Below are 15,242 nucleotides of genomic sequence, written 5' to 3' on the forward strand. Positions count from 1 at the left end.
AAGAAACCCAAAATATTAAATTGAGAAGACATATGCACTCTTACGTTTGCTGCAGCATTTTTTTTATATAAGCCAAGATATGGAAGCAATCTAAGTGTCCATCAATAGATGAATGGATAAAGAAGTGGTGCATATATACAATGGAAAATGACTCAGCCACTAAAAAGAATGTAATCTTGCCATCTGCAACCACATGGATGGACCCAGAGGGTACTGTGATGAGTTAAATAAGTCAGACAGAGAAACATAAATGACATATTATTTCACTTATATAAAGAACCTACAAATTAAATATATAAACAAACAACTAACAAGCAAAACAGAAGTAGACTCAGATGAAGAGAACATTTTAAGTTTGCCACATGGGAGAGAAGTTGGGATGATGGGTGAAAAAAGTGAAAGAATTAAGAAATATAAATTGGTAGTTATAGAATAGTCATGGGGATGAAAAGTACAGCATAAGGAATGTAGTCAATAATATTGTAGTAACTATGTATAGTTTCAGATGGGCACTAGATTTAACAGAGTGATCACTTTGTAAGTTATATAAATGTTTAATTACTGGGTTGTACACTTGAAACTAATATAATATTGTACATCAACTGTAATTAAAAATAAGAAAATTATTTTGAAAAAAGAAAGCCTTAAATTTGTTAAACAACACCTAAAAGATGTGATTTTGCCAAGATTAGAACCCATCAGAAACTTTTTAAACTCGCTTTAAATCTTTGGGGAATTGTTCTTGTTTATCCTTAGAAAAGTTTGACTTTCTATTTAGAAGAAAGCTTCTAAGAAGCCATACAGCTTTGTGACTACCAGGTAAGTGCCACAAATAATTTTTTTGGAAGTTATGCATTCCTTAATTATAAACATGGATTTTTATTTCCTCCAAATGACAATTTTTTCTAAGGAGGGAAAGTATTGGCAAAATGTTTTTCAAGTTTTCTACACATAATACTCTGAAAAAAGTTTTAGAAATAGAACACATATATGGTTTATACTTGAAAATAGAATATGATTTACCTTGTGATATGCTAAAATTATAAACATTTACTACAATTACACAATATCCTTGTAACACTAAATGTATAGTGAATTTTCTAGGCTTTCGTCACTTGAAGATTTACCACTCTCAGTTGCTACTGTTTTCCACTAATCTGAAAGGTTAGTGTCATGTTTTGCTAATGCACAAATGTAAGTCAGGAAAGAAATTCCCAGTCTCTACATCTCAATGTAACTTGATGGTTTTTCTACATTTTTTGTGACTGTAACAGTCATGGAGCAAAATATTTTGTCTTTTGAGAAAAGTGTTCATGAAGAAAGATGTATCAATTTTTTTAAAATGAAAAAATAATGAAATTTTTGTATGAGAAAATGCAAAGGAATAATATGACTCAACAGAAGGAATTGAAAAAGCTGGGAACACTTCACATTTGCAAATTTGGAAACAGATGATTTTAAGAACTGCTCTTTGACTTCTTTCACTGGAATCTGTTGCAAGCAACTAAATGACATTGGAATTTCAAAATAGATGATTTCGAAAGACTGACATTTAAAATGGATGGGTTTACCATAAGATAATAGCACTAAAAATAACAGCTATTTACTATTTACTAGGCATTTTCTGTGTTTCCATCATGTTAGTACTTCATGTAACCCTCAATAACCCTAAAAATAGGCTTATTTTTTTTCCTCACTATACATCTAGGAAAATGGAGATTCAAAGAGGTAATAGAGCCTCCTTTGAGGTTAGGTCATCCTAGCTCATCAGCCAAGTCTTTTATGCTTTCAGCTGGAGTTCTGAGTATTCGTAAAAATATATACACATATTTCAGACATGAAATATGTTAATCATCTGTGGCTGAGCTCATATACTAGGTTCTAAGTAAAATATATTTAAAGTAAACAGAAGCCTTGCTATTATTACTAAGTAGACAACATTTTGACTGAGTGGGCTCTGGAAACCTGAGTGCTTGAGCTCAAATCCTTGGTCAGCCCATACTGGCTAGATCATTTTGGACAGGTTACTTATAATCCATGGCCTAAGTTTTCTCACCTGTAAGATATGGATAATGATGCGCATACCTAAGAGTATAGTATATGTTAAAACAGTGCATAGCAAAGGGCTCCACTGTGTTAGCTATTATGATGTACAACATACCTCCATAGCCAGAGTAACCTTTCGTTATTGAATTCTCGGGTATTGCTTTCCTCACTCTCCCTAGAATTCAGTCAATATGGTCAGATATAATTACCAGTAAATTAATAACTACTTTGTTGTGCTAAGGACTTTTAATAGAGAAAGATAAGCTTTTAAGGTTTAAATGTTATTCTGACTACCTATTTACTACAAATATTTTCACTGTTGATGGTAATACGTATTTTTGAAATTCATCATGAGAGTATATATGAAAATAATGCTCACTCAGTTTGAAACGATCGGAATTAAGCAATTTTAATTATTTTTAAAATGGCATTTAACTAGCAGACAGAGAAGGAAGCAGAGTCAACTTAGAAACTTCCTGTATTTTTCAGCAATGGTGTTGTGCTCCTTGGAGTAAAGGGAAATCAGTTTGATGCCATTTTGAGCTCCCTGTGCATTGGAACATAAAGGGAAGAAGTGGGTGGGAGCAAAGCTGAGCTCTGAGCCGACTGGAATGAGACACGGCAGGAGGCCAATGGAGCCGTTAGACAGATGGGTGGATGAAAAGACCGGGGCACACAGATTGTTCAGTGATGACTCAGCTAAGAAGGGGAAAGGTTATGATATGTCCCAATTACCACAAATAACCAACGAAAAAATAACTCTGAGAACGAACTACAAAAGGAAAGATTAAAGACTCATTGGGATCTTTCTGGAATTCTTTTCGCAGTCCTCCTCAGACTAAGTCACTCAACCATAATTATCTGAATTGATCTGACAGTTTTTCACTTGTGTTCATGTATCTCTGTATAAATATATGAATATCACTTTTGTTTACCTTCCACTGGATTAAATTTTATAAAGGCCTAAAATTCTATTTTGTACTTCAGTATTTCTTCACACCGACATGAATTTTAAAATAGTATTAGTTGTCATTGAGACAATACTTCAAATATTGACCCAATATTTTTCATCATCATGGGTTAACTTGAATTCAAAGATAAAAAGGTTATTTAGAATTGAGAAACTAATGAAAAATTCTGTATGTTTTAGAGGCTGTTTCTCCTTGTTCATAGTATATAGTTATATTTTATATATAATTATATAGAGAGCACCAACTTGAGATTTCAGGAAACTTTAGTCATTTTAAAAATTATCATTAGACTCCTCATCAAACATATTTCACTTAAATATTTAAAAATTTATATATTTGAATGAATTAGTTGACAAATAGTTCTTGAGCACATTGCATTTAAAATAAATGTTGTGCTAAAGTATTTGTGACTCCATTTTTCAGACACCACTTTTATTTCCTGTGTTTAAACATCTTGTAATACAAAAAAGAGAATACAAATAGATTAAGACACATTCCCAAAGATCCAATTCAATAATTACGTAACTCAACTTCCTTATCTAATTCATATATTTACTATTGTACTTAGCATAGTAATTTATTTGTTTTTTAACTGAATTTATTAGAGTGATATTGGTTAATAAAATTATATAGGTTTCAAGTATACAATTCTATGATATGTCATCTTGTATATTGTACTGTGTGTTCACCACTCCAACACAAATCTCCTTCCATCATCATTTATCCCCCCCCTTTTTTTTTTTTTTAAACGGGCAATGGTTGTTTTTTTTTTTATTTTTAATTAATTTATTTACTTTTTAAATACATTTGTCTCTGCCTTCCCCCCACCTCTTTCCCTTGCCCCCTCCCACCTTCCCTCCCTCAGCTCTTCCCCTTTGGTTTTGTCCATGAGTCCTTGCTATATGTTCCTTGACTTTGCCCCCTTTTAATTTATTTTGTGTGTGTTCATTTTCCATAGTAGACAATGAGATACCCTGTGGGAAAGTTAATTTGTTTATAAATATGTAGTACTGGACCCTGCATATATTAGCATTCAAAAATAGTTAGTAGAAAGAAATAAGAAAGGAAGAAGGGGAAGAAAGGGAAAGAAAGAGAAGGAGCAAGAAAAAAAAGGAAGTCAGATATGTGTGAACAAGAGAAAATGAATGTGGTATGCAGTCTACTTCCATACTCTATTTAAGCAATAATTTTGTGGGACAGTGTGCCATTGGCTATGGCGTCTTACAAAGGTTTAAACCAAAAAAAAAAAAAAAAGTGTTTTACTTGTATACATCACTTTATAATTTGCACAGTTCCTTCATACACATTGTCTGTTTCATCTTCACAGTAAGTCCATGAGACAGAAATCATTTTCTGCCTTTTTTTACAAAAGAAGAAACTGAGGTTCACATAGTTTAAATGACTTTCTCAGATAACAAACACCACAATTAGAATCAAACTGAGATCCTCTAAGTCCATAAATTGCTCAGGAACATAATTTATGTTTAATGTTATTAAATTAATTGTATACAACATAAAAAATTGCTTCAGAAAAGGCCTAAAGTTTGTTTGGTACCTACCAAAGAATAACAATAATAACAATGAAAACAACAATAACGTAGCTAACTAACATAGCATATTGACTGCTTACTACTTTCAGATTCTGTTCTAAATATTTACATATATTTGCCTATTTAGTCTTCACAACTCTTCACAACTCAGTGTAAAAGGTCCCATCACTATGCTTATCATACATAGAGATAAATGGGGTGCCAAAAAGTGAAGTAACTTGTCTAAGGTCACACAGTAACAACAAAGATGAGACCTAGTCTTTATTATCATTATGTTTTATTTAAACATTTCTGTTCTTGATATGGTATAAATGTGCACTTAAAATAAGAGAAATATAGTTCACTCATAATGTCAATATAGAAACTTTGGACCAACCTCTTAAGCTAGTTAAGCTGTGCTTTTGACAAAGCACTTAGCCTGATTTGTACCTGCTTCTTTCCCATGACATGAGACTAAATGCAATGATGCGCAAGCTATGTCTGAGTTCTAAAAATCTAGGATAAAAAGCTGCTAGCAGTCTTCACAACACTGAAGTAGTATACCAGGAAAGAAAAAAATCAGAGTGGAAAAGTCAGCATATCAATTAACAAAATGATGAATCATGAAGAAGAGTGTCAAAAATAAAATATCTATCTATTCTATAATTATTTTAATGCTCAATCTTTATCCTGTACACAGCCATTCAGGAAAAACCACTTTTAAGTACATATTTGCAATCTTTTATTTTCAATCCTTAATGACTCCAGAATTTTGCAGATGGGGCTCAGTACAGAGGGAGGTTGGGGAGAGAGATACATTGTGCAGGCCTACGTAAGTCTGAGATGCGCTGGGTGAACTGGCTCCCTTGCAAACACTGATGACCAGAATTGCAGGATCATTTATAGGTAACCTCTCCAACACTGTTTCACTGCATTGTCATTTGGAATGCTAAATGCCTTGATTTTCATCTTCCTTTTCAACTCCTGTTCTTGTTTAGTCTTTTCTGGTTTCTTGCCTTTTTAAACTCATTTTAAACAAGAGAATCCTCTAAGATTTAGTTCTAGCCCCTTTGTCCTTCTTTTGCTTGTCTCTCCCTGGGGAAACATGTGCAATCTAAATAACTAACTAGAATTTATGAAATTGTGACCCAGATCTCTTCCTTCCTGTTAGTTCATTTCAGTTAGATGTCTCAGCATCACTACAAGTTAAATAGGTATACATCTGAAACAATAAAATTTTCCCAAATTATAACTGTATTTGGAATGTCCTGTATGTCTCTGCAATTCATCTTTAACTTCTTCCTCTTTCTTCCACAACCTAGTCCCTTCATTTTTTTTAGAACAAACATTGATGGATGAAACAACAAATACATTATTTTTTATCTTTTGTTCTATTCTTGATCTAAACAATTATTTTTAAATCTTTTGAATAAAGAGAGTTGAAGGAAGCACTGATCTAATTTTGACCAAAAATTCTTAAAAGATAAGTGTTTAAGAAATATTAAATAAGGGAAGAGAATAATTGGAAGAGCGGTTTATACTTTTCTTCTCTCTCTATATATAGACAGTTAAATATAAGAGGTAATACTTGTCCTATTAGTCAAAAAATACCTTTGAAGATATTTAAATTATATACCTCTATGTATATTTCTCTCTCTCTCTCTCTTTCTCTCTCTCTCATTATCCCAACTATTGCTTCATGTATTTTCAAAATTACTATGACTATTGAACAACACAGTGATGGACATAAGCTTATAAATAACAGTTTGAATAGAATTCATTGTCTCAATTTTTGTCCTAGTGCTGACACCACCTTGAGCTGTGAACCCCAAAACTCCTGGAAGCATTTTAGAATTGAAAGCATGCTACTTTATGGGAATTAGGTATTAGTTCTTGATAAGTCACAAGCAAGCTTGATGATACATTTTAAAGTACAAAATTCTGAGTGTCATGGTCCTGCTTTGCAAACTGAGATGATGTGCTTCTCAATATTGTTCTCAAGCTGATCTCACTGAAATATAGTAGTGGATGCACATGAATAAAATAAATAAATATTGATTTGAAAAACATATTTTAAAGCTTAAAACACAAAGATAGCAGTATTTGGTGCCCTTCCAGAAAAGACTTCAGAACAATCAGGTAAAATACATCGTTTTTTGTAGACTTGTGATATTGGTCTCAGCTACTTTTAGAACTCTAGTTGAGTACTCAGTAGGGGGAAAGTACTTTTGTATATTTTAGAATTTGTCATCAACTTGAGGATATATTCAATTAAGGTGTCATGTCTCATTTCAAGTGGAAAAACAAAGGTAAAAAGCCTAGTGTACAATAGCATTTAACAGCTGATAATAGTGTTTCTGCTTGATTTGGTGTAATTACCCAGATTGAACATGCTCAGCTTCAGAATTATAGGCAACCATTAATTATCTGTTCCCTATCCCAGAGTGTATATATTTTTCATGAGCCTTTGGGGTTAGGAGTCAAAAGGAAGTACAGCAGTTTGTTTTATTTAAACTTTGGTTTGTGATATATTTTACAGGACTTTTGGGAAACAAGCAATTTATAATACACCACCACTAACTTGAGCTAATACTGGATAAAGAAAGAAGTTTGCCAGCTTAATTTGCCAACTATACAGGCTTAATGATGTCTGCAAATAAGAATATTTTTCTTAAATATCATGCTGATTACAACATTTCTCATCTTTGTTCTACCTGTAAATAATGCCAACTTCTATAAAAATCTGATGACTTAACCCTGTGGGACAATAAGAAACATATTTTCTCTACTCCTATCCACCCAAGGTACGAGGTATTAAAAGAGAAAGACACAAGAAAAACAATTAAGAAAGACTATTGTACAAATTCAATACCTTTTGCCATTTTCTCTAAACACTACAGTCAAATTTTAAATTGCTATTCAATTATTGTAAATGCCAGATTTATATTTTATTTAATGCAACAGTGAGCCAATCCATGATAACTTGGCTTCATACAAATAATGCAAAATGTGACGTTTCACTAGATAGTGTCACTGGATCTTCTGTGACAGCATATCCAAAAGTCAAGTACAGCTTTATTTGCAACTGTCAATTCAGGGCCTCCAAATATAGTTTGCAGGTTGTACTCTGCACAAAGATGCTTTGCTAAGAAATATGACTAGGAGTTGAAATCAGCCTGGGTTTAGCTCTCCAAGTCATGGTCACAGTACAAGAAGCTTGCACTTCTGCAACCCTCCTGCCAAGGAAGGAGCTCCTGCTAACTTCTCCACAAAGAGAAGGAGCTTTTTCCTAAGGTGAAGTAAGAAGCCATATATGAAAGTAAAAGGCTTTGCTCCTTTTGTTTTTCTTCTAGCATAATCTACTTCCTGAAATTTTTATTAAATTGTATGCTCTATTAGAAAAAGGATGTGTCCTATTTGTGTTTATTTTCTTGTCATCTAGCACAGTGCCAGCTCCTAGTAGACACTAAATGCATGTTTGTTTAATTAGTGCAGTCCACAGACCATGAAATAAGTGCTTGAGTTCAAAGTCAAAGCTTTGCACAACTGCAGGGCATGCCATTTACCTGGAATGCTATGGATATGGCACCACATAAAGTTGTGCAATTCCATTACATAACCTTAGGTGGACTCTTAATTTTATAATGGTATACACTGTCATTTTTTCAAGAATAATCACAACATGGGATAATGCACTTTTCATGCACAATATCACATTTATTCCTTACAGTTAACAAGGAAATATTTTTATCACTATTTTTTAGATGAATTAACTGTGCAAATTTCATGCCAAAGCCCCATGACTAAACTCAGGCTATTTCTTTAACAAGGCACGTTTGTGCAGGGCACAAACTTTACCACTGTACTTGGAGAGCCTAAATTGAAGGTTATATAAGATTATGTATTTTATTTTTTTATATGCTGTCATGCTATCACAAAAGACAAGAAAAATTGACTTGCAGAAGTTTAGGGGATGGAAAGGATTATTCCTAATCAAATTATATTCAGAAGCAAGATATTTCAATTAAAGAGAAAATGTAATGGCTGTGTATGATCCTAATAAGGATAAACCATAAAGGAAAAAAGCATTTATTTTTGAAATTATATTCAAGTAAAATTATATACATTTAAGGTGTAAACAATGATTTGATATACACATACATAGTGAAATGATTACTGCAGTCAAGTAATTAACATATCAATTCCTCAGATAGTTACCATTTTTACGCGTGATGGAAGTGCCTAAAATCTATCCTCTTAGCAAATTTCCAGTAGTTAATACAATATTATTAACTATAGTCATCATGTAGATCATTAGATCTCTAGCTTTTCATCCTATATAATTGTATCTTTGTACCCTTGGAGCAGCCTCTCTGCATTTCCTATACTACCACATCCTAGAAACCTCCATTCTACTCTCAGTCTGTGTGTGTTTGACTTTTTTAGATTTTACATATTAGTAACATCATGCAGGGTTTTGGTTTTTTTTAACCTTGCTGTGTTTAGTTTATTTCACTTAGCATAATGTTATTTAAAATACCGCTCACCAGAGATATCTTTTGATAATCACAGGTAAAGGACATATGAATAAGCAGAAGAAGAAACACAAAAAAAAAGGGGGAAAATACATGTAAGTTCATGAGATAGATGTTGAAATGTATAGAAGGGACAATTGTGAATGAGTCTTAGGACAAACAATATAAAGGGATTTACAAATGTGTTTAAAGCTAGAGTAAGGATGATGAAAAAAACATTCCCCAGTGTTGGGAGAAGACAATATAATATTATGCTTCTATCAGTACTGCACAGTTATATATGTCATATATGAAATCAGAATGCAACTGAGGGCGATAGAAAACAAATACCACTTCTGAACTGTATTTTATTTCTAACTTCTCTATTAAGAAGAATGACCTTAACACCAAAACTAGCACAGTCAACTGAATTAACAAGAGACAGAATTTCAGTCAAATAAGGCTAATGAGCCCTAGTTGTAACCTGATGTGAATACAAACTTTAGATTTTAATATTGATACTTTTATTTATGAGTTGTGAGATGTTTAATAACTCACTGGATCTTTCTGTTCAGCAGCTTCCTCATCTGTAAAATGAATGGCATCGACTCCACAACACTGTGAGGAAAATTAGCATCTAGGAGGCAAACGTGGAATAGCAACACTCAATTACTTTAACTATTATGATTTGAACCCAAGTCTTTACCTTTATTCCTCCTTTAAGTCTTAGAGAACAAAATCTGTACCTAGTTATTATAACTCCATTCTCAACTCTGAACTCAAACACTTCAGGCTAAAGTAAATATTTGGTGAACAGACACACACATCAAAATAATACAAGAGCAATGGGCTGTTTTAAATGACTTTAATATCCTGGGTTCCATCTAATTACACCGTAGGAAACAAAATCTGCGGATACAATCATGGAACAGTTATTAATTATTTAAGAATAGTAACAAATATGACAAATTCTGAAATACAGAAAAAGTATTCTAATTTTAAAAATTTTATTAAATTTATTGGGGTGTCATTGGTTAATAAAATTATATATTTCAAGTGTACAATTCTATAATACATCATCTGTATTGTGCGCCCACGACCCAAAGGCTTCTGCTTCCATCATCATGCATTTCACCCCCTTTTAAGATGAGAAAAGAGGATAAGATTTCAGAAACTAGTGACTATAAAGATTTAGAGGTTGATTCACGGTATAATTCTAGAGAGAAATGTGGGATAAAAAGCTGTGAGCACTCCAGGAAATTGTATTCTCAGAAGGAAGTCAAACATATGAAACAAGAGGAAGAAATATCATATAATTCAATTTTAGCAAAAGAAGTCTCAAGATATCTTTATAAACACAAGAAACACTTAGGCAGATCAATAGAAATCCAGTAGTTTCCCTTTATCTGCAGAGCTAAGTTCCAGGATCGACAGTTGATTCCTGAAACAGCGGATTAGTACCAAAACTTAAATATACTGTTTTCTGTTATGTATACAATACCTGTGATAAAGTTTAATTTATACATTAGGCACTGTGAGAGGTTAAGAACAACAATAATTAAATAGAGCAATTAGACCGCTATATTGTAATAAAAGGTATGTGAACGTGGCATTATTAAGAAAAATAAGGTTTACTTGAACAAAAGCACTGTGACGGGCAATCTGATAACCGAGAGGGCTCCTAAGTGACTGAAGGGTGGATAGCACGTACAATGTAGAAACGCTGGGCGAAGGGTTGATTCATGTCCCCAGGAGACAGAGTGGGATAAATGAGAGATTTCATCACTCTACTCAATGGCACACAATTTAAAACTGACAAATTGTTTATTTCTGGAACTTTCATTTTAATAATTTTCGACCTCAGCTGAGTATTTATAACTGAAACCTTGGAAAGTGAAACATTGGATAAAAGGAGGACTGCTGTTTTATGGATTCATGGCTGCCTGAATGACAATAAACAGACAGGGTTCATTATTGGTCTTACCAGGAGGTAGTTTTCACAGGCTCACACACTACAAATACTGTTTTTTATTATCTACCTTTAAAAAAGCTTCATCAATGATTATAGCCATACAAAGATAGAACCATGTGCATGAGAGATGTTGGTCATTTTTTCCTACTTGGCCCAGTCATGTTGTGATGACATTTTCAATGTCATGTATACAACCGTACTGTCTCTTTCCATGGTGTCATGAAACTCACAGATCAAGAAGCACCTAAGGTGAAAGTGCTCCCAGTTCCTGTCTTTGCTGTTCTCAAAACTTTGTTTCCTATCAGTTTTTCAAATACAAGGCATAACTGAGCTGCTGATACAAAAAGGGATCCAGAGGAGAGGAGTTATTCTTAAACCATGTTAGTATAAAACAGTGGTCACATGCTGGGGACACTTAGGCCAGCTACAGCATGCAAGTATGTTGTAGTGGCCTATTAGTGTTAGTTTGTTTCATCTTTAACAGGAACTCATTTCTACAACTAAGGGCTAATGAACCAATGGACAAGATAGAACAATTTCCTGGGTTATACAGTTGGCTGGAACACAGTAAAAATTACCTCCATTAGAGAGGGTATGTGCACTTCAATTTGCCCAAAACCTCTCTTTACTAGCCTGGTCTTTAGCTCCAAACTCATCTAAGAACGAAATGAGAAAAGTTATAAAGAGCTAAATCTCAACTTGTTACAATGAAGTGTTAACATTAAGAGATTCAAAATTTCTAGAATTTCTAAGTTCATGATGGGATTCAATCCTGCATGTTTACTTCTGCCCTTCTAAAGTGCCATTGAAATAACCATATCCACATAATAACACAAATATTAATTAATTATGCCATGAGGCAGCTCCTTTTAAGCAATTTTTAAAGAAAGGTTAGCAAATGCTTGTCTGTATGTTACAGAAATTGTTTCATAATTGAATGAAAATTGACTTAGATGTATATATTTCTTCAAAATAAAAATTATTTTTATATTTTAATTAATCAATATATAAATACTTGAGTGTATGCTACATACATGGCAAATATATTAGTCTAATATACTAATTTGTAGCCTCTATTCAAGTCACAACTGGTCCAGCTCCATCATGTCAACCTTCCAGCTAATAAGAGAGAGAAATTAGAGGAAGGTTTTTCCTTTTTTTACAGATATTGGAGGAAGTTATATATGTTACTCTTGCTAGTATACCATTAACTAGAACCTAGTTTCACGACAGCAAGTTTTAAGAGATTCTGTGAAATATCCTTAAGATGGCTATGATTCAGCTAAAAAATTTAGCATTTTATTACCATAGAAGGAAGAAGAATAATAACCAAAAACGACCAGCAGCCTCTGGCCAAACACCCAACAAACCACAGACCAGAAAATTTAAAGGGTTTGGCAGAATACAGCCTTCCTTCTACTCGTAAAAGCTTCAAAGAAGAGTTTCTCAAAAAAGAGCCCATCATCACTTAAGGGTAAGCATTTTCTGAAGGATCAGTGACATGATTGAGGACGAATGGGAATTTAACTATCCAAGAACAAAGTTTCTCAGATAATGTATGAGAAATTTTAGGAGTTTGTCAAGGACAAAAATAGTTGGTTGAGAGAACTAAAGGGAAAAAGGATGATCTAAGGGAGTTATATCTTTAATGATGGTTGGGGAAAATAGGGCCATGGTTGGGCCATCTTGCTGCAAGTGTGTTGAGATAAAAAGAACTGATAATATTCTCAACTCATCAGGACTCCACCGCATCTTGGAAAGGCACTGAGAATGCAAGGTGTGAGAACCTGTGCACATCTGAGAGCAGCTCTGTACAATACAAGTACCAGAAGCAAAGGGATGAGGAAAGCTGAGACAGCTGACAGCTGGGTTTATGGCACCAAGGTATAGAGAAACGTTTCAGGAAAGTTGATGAAATTCATAGTTGCCAACAGAATCTGCCATATCTAGTTCATAATTTCAAATGTGTGGGTAAAGAAAAGATTGGCTTTCCCTACTTCCTGTTTGCAGAAATATCCGGAAACAGAAGAGAAACAACTAGCAGTCAATGTATATACATCACCTTTAATGGTGATATACAAATAGATCTATACTGAATCATGTGGGTGCCTGAAGGAGGCTAGCAATTTGCTGACTCTTTTAACAGACATTATCTAAATTCCTTTATTTAGATAGAAGACTGAGGGTTTCATGTGAGAAGGAGCAAATGAGGGCTACAGGTGAAAGCTCAAATTCCCCTTCTATTTTGCTCTTTTATTTTCCTGCTATTGTCTTCTGTGGCAAGTTGGTACCTTCTACAGGGAACACTAAAGCTCTGCAGTAAGTAAAAAAATAAAATAAAACAAAAGATGTTCCTTGGGAGGCAATTCGCTAGACATCTATTATTTCTTGAACACGCTCATTGAAATCTAGCTTCCTAATGAATCCTTTCTAACATACCAAAGAATCTCTTCTTACATAATGCAATCATCTTCCGAAAGAGAAAGTCAGCAAATTACATTTTCCCCCATATTAATGCATGTCTGGTGATATCTGAGATCCCCTATGGACTAACACTTAGCACTTGCTATGTAGACATACTCTTGGTTTGTCTCTGTATATGAAGCCCAGCTTGGATCCTAGAAACACAAAGAATAATAATGCGGGTCCTTGTTATCCAAAAAGTCACAGGTATTCCAAAATAGGTTTTGAGACTACTTTTCCCTGAAGAAATAAAGCAATACAGAAATTTACTTTTTTTGTCTGTTTTTCAAATAATCTAAATTTGTTCTTTAAGCTAATGCTGTAAAGTGTTATAGTTATTTATAGACATCATACTAAATTCTATAAGGACAGTTTTAGTAGTCAACCCCATTATTTCTGATTATTTATTCATCTACCTTCATGTTGAGTATATTTTTTCTTCTCCAAATTTCCATTCAACCACCTTTGCTGCTTTTCACCTCTAAAAAGAAAAAAAAATTCTCTTCAGAATGTCATTTTTAGATTTTGAGTCAATTTTTCTAATTTTTTACCTACCTTTCCCTTAACACCTCATGGCATTTTATCATCTAAAAGACCACTTATGGACCACTGCAGACTCTAGAGAGAAATTTCCTTATTTGGAAAATAGAGTTTTTCAAAAGGAGAAAAAATGATATTAGCAACAATTTTCCAGAAAATACTGTATCTCTCTCTGAAGGGTAGCACTGGTAGACTTCAGATCCAGGAAAATCTTAAATACTTAAAGTTAACTTTTCCAGAATGAATTTATTTATTTCTAAAAGTGTGAAACAAAAATAAGGCCATCTCTAGCCTACTTGGTGAGAGAGAAAAAGTCTTGTTTATACTTATAATGAGTTGGAACTAATTTGGTTTCTTTGTCTCTAGTTTGCCATACCCAGTCTAATTGTTAGGGTATGTGTACCCTTCTAAATACACTGTTTGCTTTGAATAAGATCTGAGTAGGAAAGAGTCTCAGTTCACAGCCTATGGAATCTATTTGCATCTCCAAGGAAATAGTTGTTTACTACTCTGTTGTCATTTGTTCAGAGCACAACATAGAAGTGAATTCCCATCAATATTCATTGTCCTTGTAGCCTCCTGAGGCTCCCTGTGTGATTGTGCTCCATTTAGCTCTAAATCTGTATTCCCATATAGATTTAAACAAGAGAGCTAGGGAAATTTTGAAGTCTTTTGTTCTCACTCACAGTAATATTTAAATAGTCCACTGGGTATGCAAGTATTGCCGATTCCTTTATTGCTTTGTTATAGTCTACCACAAAAGATTCACCTCAGGGAAACATAACCCTTTTTTGTCTTTTTGTTTTTTTCCTTTTTTTTTTTTCCATTTCAGATTCTGAAAAATCTTTATCTCTACACTTACTAGTTTTGTTATAAATCAGTTTTGCTTCTTCAACTCACACAAAGTTCAGGTATATCTGATTCTTTACAATGTTGAGGTTATGTGCTGCTCTTCTACTCCCGCCACCAGTGTTCCTACACCTCCTCTATAGGTTAAACCTGGACTTGTTACTGGCTGGAAACCAGTACCGAGCGGGTCTGCCTTGAGTAGGCTTGTATTGTGTGGGTTCTTGACTTTATGCAGGAAAGATTTTGCAAGAGCAGGTCATTTTGAGAGTATGAAAGTAGGGAACATTGAAACAAAGGAAGGACTTAGGAGAACAATCAAGAAGAGAGAGCATCTGCCCACTCTGCTTTGGCTCCCTAG

The sequence above is a fragment of the Pteronotus mesoamericanus genome, unplaced genomic scaffold (genome assembly GCF_021234165.1).
Source record: "Pteronotus mesoamericanus isolate MK-2021 breed Mesoamerican mustached bat unplaced genomic scaffold, CSHL_Meso_final contig_82, whole genome shotgun sequence".
NCBI classification, from domain to species: Eukaryota; Metazoa; Chordata; class Mammalia; order Chiroptera; family Mormoopidae; genus Pteronotus; species Pteronotus mesoamericanus.